This window comes from Passer domesticus, chromosome Z (genome assembly GCF_036417665.1).
Source record: "Passer domesticus isolate bPasDom1 chromosome Z, bPasDom1.hap1, whole genome shotgun sequence".
NCBI lineage: Eukaryota > Metazoa > Chordata > Aves > Passeriformes > Passeridae > Passer > Passer domesticus.
In genome coordinates this window covers 12012405-12023164 of record NC_087512.1, presented here as the reverse complement: position 1 = coordinate 12023164, position 10760 = coordinate 12012405, and positions in this window count along the sequence as shown.

The window sequence follows — 10760 nt, the reverse complement described above, 5'->3', positions numbered from 1 at the left end:
GAGTATATCTGAGGTAGGCAGCAATTTTGCATCAGATGTAACTAGGAAAAAAAGTATCTGCCAAAAAGATAAGCTTTTCAGAAACTCTGTTGTGATTGTTGCTTTAATTTGGAACATCTTTGACTGTCCAGCACCTTCCAACAGGAGGCTTAGCTCCTAATGGAAAGAGCCCAAAAGCTGAGCTACACCATTGCACAGAAAGCTCAAGTAAAGTTGATTTAGTTGAAGTAGTAAGTGCAAAAGTAGACCAAAATAAACAGCTACCTCAGTGGCAGTCATTCCTTTTTCTTAACATTTGTGTCCTACTACCTCTGTTTTGTTTCTTCTCCTGAACACTATGGCTGCCATTGGGCTTCAAGCCAGCAGGAGATTTCCACTGTACAACAAACAGCTCCTCACTTGGCCTCTTGTCATTCCTCTCTCCTTCCTCACTCTTCCTTATTTTCAAAGAGCTTTGCTTGGCCTGCTGAATGCTCAAAGCTTTGCTGGCTGCAGAACAGTGGAGCCTGACCCAGCCCAAGCCTGAGAAACAGCAGTTCCTAAAAGGCTGCAAATGCCAGCTGACCTTCCTGTGACCCCTGTAGCATGAACATAACTACCTTGAGTCTTATTTCAGTCCAAGTGGCCCAGCATTTACTTCAACATGAGATTAATCTTGCCTGTGTGTAGGAAGGCTATGGTTAGAGTGATCTGTGGTAACAGGACCCTTTGAAAAGACCAGCAGAACAAGTAAAACCACATTGTTGGTTTCCTGTACTCCTGGGATTTTGTGTGGTGCTTGCATGGTGTTTGAGTAAGGACAATCAGTGTGACTACCATGTTTTGACACTAGGAAACACTTTTGTTTTCTTCAGCAGCCATGCAAGGGAAGAACCCTGTGGGCTTTTCCGCAAAAGACATATTGATGCAGTGAGATGTATGCACTGGGAATGATGCTTCCACATTTATGCTGCAAGAACCATGCATGATCAGTGCCCAAAGATTCCTTACAGAAATGAAGTGGAGACCCCACATCAATGGACAGCTTCCTATACAATCCTAGCAGCCATTACTCCACGGGGCTAGAGATTCCAGAATTGAGTTAGGAGGAATGAGACAACAGCAGGAGGAATGAGACAAGACACATACAAATACTTTCATTTGATCTGAAGCAGACATGCAGGCTCAGTCTGACTGCATAGTACAGAAGGTTATTTATTACTGCATAGGCAACTCCCAACATGAGTGAGGGAGAGAAAATTATGAGGAGGACTCTGTCTTATCAGAAGGCTAAAGAATTACTTGATTATTCTATACTATATACATTGCATTTAAAGTGAATCTGCTTTGCACTTTTGCTTACAACTGCATAGAACTGCATTAATTTTTGATTCTTTCTTGACTCCTGACAGTCCAGCACACACACACACTTGGCCCTGATTGGCCAAGGGAACAAAACATCTTTACTTTCAGTAAATAATTTCTATTTTGTATTCGACTTTAGCACAGCAAGTGATATAAGAATTATGGGTTATTTTCTTCTTTGTTTGTCTCACAGTTTCTCTCTGTTCAGAGGCCATGTGAATACCACAATTATAGGCAAGAATTTTTATTTTTGATTTTTCTGTGATCTATACACACATCTTTCCTCAAGGCATCTTGCATGGGTCTTATCCCTAGTGGAGAAGCTAAAACTTACAGTTGGGAATCTGGAATGGATTGTGTTGGACTACATTTCTGCTCAAACTTTTCAAAAATATTTCCCTCTCCAGTGGAAACCAGTCTCTCTGTAACATTCTGATTACTTCAGAAGATTGAGCAGAACACAAGATTGACTTCTCTGTGGTGTATTTTTCCTGGGGAGGATGTGAGAAGTTGGAAAGGAATCTGAAGAAAGCACGTGTTGTACATCAAAGGGACTCCACACTCTTTTTTTAGATTAGAGCAGACTAGAATCATTCATTTGGAAGTGACCTACAATGATCATCTAGTCCAGCTGCCAGACCACTTCAGGGATGACCAAAAGTTAAAGACTGCTATTAAAGCACTGTCCAGATGTCTCTGGAACATTGACAGACTCGGGGCATTGACCATCTCTCCAGGATGCTGGTGTTTGACCACTCTCCCACTAGAGAAGCCCCCTGATGTCCAGTCTGAACCTCCACAATGCAGCTTTGAATCAGTATTGTCCTTGATTACCAGTATAGTCCTTGATGCTCTAAAAAGTCTTTGTTTGAAATAAACATTTTACAGTGACCCATACACAGAAACTGGAGTTATTCTAAATTCTGCCAATTTATGCAAAATTAAACTTCCCCATTTCTAGATGCTGACTACCACCTTATTCTCTGTTGTGTTGAACAAGTTTTGCAAGAAGCATCTTTTTCCCTCAGTCTCTTCAAAGAGCTACTTCTGTGTTGAGTAAAGTGAAAAGACCAGTTTTGTAAAACTGCTCTTTGGCTCTATGAGTACATTTGTGTACTAGCATGGATTTTTCAGGGCACTTTTATGCTAATTCAGGTTGTGTTATTTGTGAATTTCATAAATCTTGTCTCTCCAAAGCAAGAACTTTAAAACTCTGGTGAAAGCTCAGCCTGTAGTGAAAGAAAGGCAGATTCAGCTGCTTTACCTTATAAATGTTGTGCACTCAGAGGACTCAGAGAGAAGTTTCCTGTAGTTCACACCATGTACAAAAATCTGCTTGCCTTTGGCCACAAGAATCATGTTACTAAAATGTTGGTCTAGATGCAAAGTATGAATTGTGTTTTCCTGCACAAAATATTGGCAAAGGACCTTTCAGGGCAGTTAGATGCAGAACTGAAAATCTAGGCATGGAGCTACACTGCAATAGCTACAGATTCACATTGGGTCCAGCATGAATTTTAGTTTCTCTGTTCAGGTTTTCTAATAAGGAAACCAAACCCTCAAGGTGATTATCTGTGTAGCTTTCAATCTCACCATTTTATCTGGTGTGAAGTTGCCTACAAGATCAATCCTGTACAGAGGCTGACACGTACAGACAGAATAATGCTTAAACCATTATTTGAACAGAACAGCTGATTAAACATCTCAGGGCAGAATGTATACTGTAATCCCAAGAAAATCAACAGAGGCTGAAACTGAGCTAGGCTCTAGGTGAACTTGATGTTTTATGTTTGGAACATTCTAATTTCTTAATTACATGAGATGGTCTTAGCTCTATCCTGGCACCTTTTAGTGATGCATGCCTCCAGGTCCTGTCTTTATATTGATAGATTACAAACCAAACTGAATCCTTCTGATCCACCTTCCTTGCATACATTCATTTCTCTCCTTGCTCTCTTATGAAATTCATTGATCACATACTCTCACCCTCTCTTTATCTTTGTTTCCAAAATATTGCTGAACATTTCCAGGCATTAACATTACCACCTCTCTACTATTTAACCTGTCACTGGTCCATATAGATAGGGGCTGGTTTTGCTTTGCTTTCAGGACTTCTTGTTTCTGGTTCAGAGCAAGGGATGTTGCACCCAGCTGACAGATACTCCACAATACTCAAAATTTGAATATCGCCGTCTCCTGTTCAGTGGCCATCCCCACCCTTTGTCACACCAGTTACTCCCTTGGCTCTAAATCCCTCAGCCCACTGTTCTGTTTGTCCTAAAACCTCTATTTTGCTCTGCCCCTTAGGTAATTTTAAAGGCACAGTGAAGTTTTGTCTGGCTTTATGCATAATTTAGATTATAGGAAATTAATGGCATCTCCCATCATATGTGGGATGCACAATTGCTGGATGCTTGGGGTAAGGCTGATTAGCATGAATACATCACCTGTAGTTTCTTAACATTTAATTCTGAAGCCAGTAATAGGGTTTCCATCCCCCTAGGATGAGAGGAAATGCTGCTGGGAACACAGACCTGCTGAGGTCTTTAGGGACATACAAAACTATATCTGCTCCTTTGGCTCATGAGACCTATGTATCCTGCCACTCTGAATGTATCAAGGTTGTGCCAGAGGTAATTTTTGTTATGTTGAGGAGGGTTGCACTGCAGCAACTCCCTGTCTCTGGTTTTATGTTTTAGATTTCTTGCCTTATTTGTATTTTGCTTCACACATTTGTAGGAACAGAAGGGCTCAACTTAATCTCTAATGTTCAGAAAGCATTTCAAAGATGCCAGCAAAGACTGGTGCTGCTATTGTGAAAATGCACCTTCCACCTCTGTCAAGCGCGGCGTAATCAGCACCCACCCATTCCCAGGGCACTCCCACCAGTCCTGGCCTCTCCCAGGTGGCTGAGCAGAGAGCTGCTGCCCTGCTGGGCCTGAGCCACCCCGTTCTGCATCTGACTCATGCGTTTTTATGCTGACTAAATAATTACTCTTTGAGATTAAAAGATTCCAACCTGTGCATGGCACAGATTTCTTACTCCAAGTTGACAATAAATGTTGGATGCATGAATCCTGTGTAGACTGGAAAGGGAGGGGTTGCTTTGTGGCATTCAGTTCTCACATCTGTTGATAAAAAACTAATAAAGCAGTTGGTGCCAGAAGCTATATTTTCACAGAACAGCCATAAGCTGCCATGGAAGGACTTCTCTGTGGGGGAAATGTGGCTATAAACATGACTTGGACACAGCAATCTATGAAGACAGTGAGGTGTTTACTTGAATGAGCTTGAAAGGAGCAGACTGAGCCAGATTTGTTGTTTCTGGCAGAAAAAGATTTCCCAGGTGAATCTAGATGCTTTGAAATGTCAAGGCATCTGCTTGTAGATTTAGACAGCATAATTTAGCATATCCTTAGCCTTAGAGAAATCTTTCCCACCTGATGTCTCCTATTATAAATGCCACTTACTTCAATCACGAAAACAGAAGAGCTGTGAAATGTGCAAACAACCTCTTCAAATAGCTGGTTACTTATTGCTCAAGAGGACAATAAAAGTTTCATGTCAGGAAATTGTCAGGATCCATGCAGAACAACAAGCTCACTGTGCTGGCTTAAGAAGGGATGCTGGCACATCTGGCATGAGGGCTGTACCTGAGTTTGCTGATGTCTTTAGGTAAGTGCCCCATGGTGAGCAGCTAAATGGTTGCTGCGGCCTTTGGAAGCTCACACTTAGATCTGCAGGATCCTGTGCAGGTCAGAGCACAATATACTATTGTCTTCTCACCACTTTGCAGGAGTTACTCTGTGTCTGAACCAAGATTATTTATTTCCCTTGTAAAATCACTCAGGTGTGAACTGAGAAGGTCGTTGATCATGTGAGGGGAATTTAACATAGTCCACTTCTGGCACTGACCCTCTGACAGAAAATAAACATAATTACATCCCATATTCTTTCCTGCATTGGAAGATGTCCTGCAAAATATTACTACATTCTCTTTCTCACTTTCCCATCCCCCCTCCCTTTTTTCCCTCATCCTCTGCCTAGAATGAGTTTTAATGAAGACATTGCTGCCAATAAGATGGTGGGTACATTTGTTTCATGAGCCTGTTCCAATGTGTCATTTAACTGCTCCAGCCTCTGGATAACCAAGTTATTGGTATTTGACTAATTTTTCATCTTTAGATTAAAATATGTCAGAAAATACAATGTCAACTGCAAAGAGGAATTATCAGGAAAGTACTGGGATTTAGAGACTTGTTTTGTTGTTTGTTTTTTTTTTTTCCATTTTCCTGAGCAGTAATTACTGAGGTAAGTGAAACTTCTGGGTACTGTTATTTCAGATTGAATTTTAACTGCTTTCTAGAGGGAAGATATCAGGCTCCTGCCTGACTGAAGCATAAACAAGAATAAAATAGAATACTCAGTGGAGGACTCCCAGGGAAGGCAGGCAGCAAAGTGTTAATGATAGTTTTTCTGCCCTTACATTTAGGCAACAAAACATTACATAACTCAAGTGATGGCTACAAATCTAATATTTTTATCTGGCGCAGGGCAATCTCCTTCCCTCAGGAGGTATATTCAATGGACCTTTCAAGTCCCATTTTACTTTCCTTTCCAGAGAGAGAGGTGTTTACAGCATATCACTGGGAAAACAGAGCACAAGCCTTTAAGAGTAAAATATACTGTAGTCACTATGGTTATTGCTGTAAGACCACTGCCATTAGACCTGGCTCCTATAGTATGACTGAGGGGAGAAGGAGGGGAGGAGAAAAATCTGGATGAATTCCACCCTGAGCTTTTCAATACCCCTGAAATGAGTACTTCTGTAAGCATTTAAGTTTAGAGTGTGATCCAGAGCAATCTCAAACTCAGCAATTGTTCTCAGAAACAAGTGGAAAAAAGCACCTGAAAGGTCTCTTGGCTTTTGCAAGAAGATGTTTTCAAACTGCACAGATTCTGAATTCTCAAATTACAAAGAGAGAGAGAGTTTCTGTAGCCTTTTAGGCTGCAGAAAACAGAGGGTTTTCCTTCTGTGTTGCCAAGAGAGCCCAGGTTCCTAAAACCCCTTGAGACATCCTGTCATCTTTTAGCATGGAGAGTCAGAAAGTGGGAAGCTTGAAAAACTACCTGGGACTGGAACACACCCTCGTTCTAAAACCTGTGATTGTTGCAGGACAACATCCTTTCTAGCTTGTTTCTTTTAAACACAGGGTAGCAGAAGGTGAGATGAGAGCAAGTCACTGAAAGTCCTCCTGTCACTGAGCAGCCGAGGAGACTAGGGGTGGAGATTGCAGCATTTGCTGAAACAGACAAAGAGAGGGGTTAATGTTAACAAGGGGTTAATAAGGTACAGCTGCCACCTGGGGAGTGTCGCTTGCATCAGATATTCAGGCACTTTCATCGTGGCTGTTCAGACAACAAGACTGGAATTCAAGCCTGTAAACTGATGCAACAGTGCTTCTGGAGCTGACAGCAAGGGATTAGTTACCTCTGATGGAAGGGAGTGAAAGAAAAACTCCAAAACATATAGTTTAGTATCTGAATTAGAATACAATGAGGACCTCAAGAACAAATCAGTGCTGCAGAAAGATGTGTGAGATAGATGAAATTTGCTGTCAAAATGATAAATTGACCTTTCGAAAAACCCCAAACATAGAAAATGCTAGTATTTTACTAATACTTCTACTTGGGGAAAGGCTTAATGGAAAAAACATTAGGAATCCCTTCAGCAGAGGGTGGGAGATCTTGGATCATGACAAGGTTTGGGTTTCCCAATAAAGGTCTTTAAGTGTTTGTATTCCAAATTTTTATGGGAGCATTTTTTAATGCTCTATCTCCTCAACATCTCTTTTGTTTATTGCCTACGGAACCATGGGATCAAAGTATTTCTCTTATTTTATATGGAATTATGAAAAAATCGTGGGCAGACAATGTTACACAGCCGCTCAGCAGCAATTTACAGGGATCTCTCTCTTCCAGAAATAAACAGAGTACTTTGTGACCAAGCAGGCAGTCATGGCTGGGTAGCCCTGTGATGGGTTCCTGAAGGAAAGCCAGAAGTGTAAAGTTGTGTATCAACTAAAATCTTGTCTGAATAGTCTTTGAATAGTTTAGACTACTGTGGAAACTGTTAGATATTTTGTGTTGTTCATAAATGTAACAAGTGTGTGAGCTGCCTTAGGTGTTATTTACAAAATGTACACTTGCCTGTGTTAATAATAATTCTTTGAAGTAGTAATCAAAACCAGTACAAATGAACTCTTTAGAGTGGTTGAATAGACTTAAGTTTTCAAGTCTGTGGCATCAGGGCTTTGGAAATGTAGAATAGAGGAAAAAAAAGAAATACTTCAAATGGACAGCAGGTCCATCTATTTGGCCAATACCCAGTGAAATATTTGCTTCCTAATAAAGCTCATTTTGTGTATATTTGTTTGTATGAGCACATAGGCCCCTGTACTTGTTGTACAACAAATATTCACTGTACTAGTTATCATATTTCATTCATGTTTGAAACAGGAATTACCTGATTTTAGGTATCTTGTATTGTAAAACATAATAAATAAATTGTTATTTAAATTTTTAAAAATAAACTAGAGAAAATATCTGAAAGATATGAAATAAAATGCACATTTGTAAAACATGTTATTAAGAGGGGCTGAGACAGTGGTGTTGTTTGAATGTCAAGGAAGTGAAACAGCCACAGTCTATCCATGTAGCAAGACTGTTATAAAATGTTGATCAATAATTTTCTCTCTTGCAAAAAAAAGCGAGATAAAACAGCACTTTTTGTTGCAGAGAGAGCTTGGAATTAATAGTAGGAGACACTTCTAACTGGAGTGTAACACTGGGTTAATTCTGAAGATTTTTACAGCCATGATAGTTTTTGAAAGCAGATTAATCTGTCAAAGATAGTGTTGTTGATAGGTTGTGCCTGATCTTGTCTCTACACAGGTGTCTGGACTGCACAGATCTCTCTGAAGCCCCATGGCTGTGACACCAGGCTGTGTTTAGGAGAATGTAAGACTTGGCAAACTTCAGAAGCAATTCAGATGGGATGAGATGAGATGAGATGAGGTGTGGGGAGTAAATGAAACAGGATAAAACACAGTGTAAACTCATGAGGTACAGATCAATCCAAACTTGACACATCATTTTCTTTCTAAATACAAGTAATTTTCTTGACAAGAATAATTTACTCGGTCTCTTTTTTTTTTCATATTCTACATAATGTCTGGTCTTGAAAAAAACTATTAACTGCATTGAAGAAGATTTTTTTGAATCATGCAGGAGTTTGAGACAGTTTTAAAGATGAAAAGAGTGACATTGAACAGGAGGGAGGTACTAGTAAAGTACCGTTTGAGACAAATCTTAATAATTCTGTTACTGACTTTGATATAAAAAGAATTCAAGTACTGATGCAATGCAATGAAATTAATTTGAGTAAAGTGCATTGCTCTTAAGGAGAAACAACAAGGATTCCTACTATATACTTGGAGATAATTAGTTGAAATGTTTAAAGGATGACTGCATGTAGAGAGAATGAGATGCTAGGAAAGCAATAAATGAGATTTTGGGCTGTGTCAGTAAAGTATTTGATAGCTATTAGGAAGAATATATTTTTTTGACATTCCAAGCTTCATCTGAAATACCATTTGCAGTTTTGGCCACCTATGTGCAAGAAGGGTAAGGACTCAGGAGCACAATCAGAGGAGCAGAGATATGTGGGAGTAATCTGAAGATTTGCTTAGTCCAGGAAAAGACAGGCTGAAAGGAAAACCTATAAGTCAACAAGGGGAGTGAGATGAGGTACTTACATGCTAGAAAGCATACAGAACAGAACAAAATAACTACAAAAAATAGGACATCAAAAGGAAATTCCTAACCATTGGATATTTTATTAAACAGCTTCCTAATCATAAAGGTGGAGGTAGAAAGCCAAATCCTAACTGCTTTTAAAACAGAGTTTGGTAAATTCATGACAGGTGATGTATGGTTTGCTATCAGTGGTAGGAGGCCTCCTGCTTTCTTGACTTCCTGTCCTCCATCAATAAACAAAAATATCTTTTGCTTTCCCATGCTGCTGTGGTAACTGGGATGAGGACTGGCATCATGGATGACTCCTCCAGAGTCCATCTCATTTGGTAATTTGATTTTGGCAACAATTGCAAGCTAAAGCTTCAGAGAAAGTGCAAATCTTCTAAACACAACGTGCTTCTATGGGATTTCTCTCCTACTCAGCATAAGGAGAATTGTAGATGCCCTGAGGGAAAAGAATTTCTACCTCTTACAGAAGTTTATATGTGATTCTATCTATGTTGTGAGCAAGAAAGTTCTTTGTGTCTTTATAAACACAGAAACTCCTAGATTCTGCCAAAATCTTCACCTCAGTATAATGTGAAGTAACTAACTGCTATGTGTGAATTTTCAGCCTTTCATTTCATGGGCTGCCACTTTTCTTCTTCATTAGAAGAGGATATAAATGACACATCTTCTTTACACTTAGTGGAGGTCTTGGCCTCTTAACCTCTTCTTTAGTAGCACTCCAGTTAGGTCTACTCCTTCCTATCAGCTGGGAGTTTTTCCAATTTCTCTTCATAGAATCACAGCATCACAGAATATCCTGAGTTAGAAGGGACCCATCAGGGTCATCAAGTCCAACTCCTGCCCCAGCACAGAACACCCCAAGAGTCACAGAGTGACTGTGCCTCAGAGTGTTCTAGAACTGTGTCAGGCTGGTGCTGTGACCACTTCCCTGGGGAGTCTGTTCCAGTGCTCAGGCACCCTCTGGATGAAGAACCTTTTCCTGATACCCAACCTAAACCTCCCCTGACAAGACTCCATGCCATTTCCTTGGGTTCTTTCACTGGTCACCAAGGAGCAGAGTTCAGTGCCTGCCCCTCCTCTTCCCCTCGTGAGGGAGCTGAGGCTGCAGTGAGGTCTCCCCTCAGCCTCCTCCTGCCCAGGCTGAACAAAGCAAGTGACCCTGGCCACTCCTCACACAGCTTCCCCTCCTGACCCTTCAGCATCCTCGTTGCCCTCCTTTGGACACTGTCTAATAACTTCATGTCTTTTTCATGGTGTGGCACCCAAAACTTTCTCCAGCACTGGAGGTGAGGCCACCCCAGTGCAGAGCAGAGCGGGACAATCCCCTCCCTTGCCCGGCTGTTGGTGCTGTGCCTGATGTCCCAGGACAGGGCTGGCCCTCCTGGCTGCCAGGGCACTGCTGGCTTGTGTTCTGCCATCAGCCAGGAGCCCCAGGTGCCTTTCCACAGTGCTGCTTTCCAGCCCCTCATTCTCCACTCTGTCTGTACATCCCGGACTGCCCTGCCCCAAGTGCAGAACCCAGATCTTGCTCTGTTAAAATACACAAGGTTGGTGATTGTCCATCTCTATGATTTACCAGGTTTCTCTGC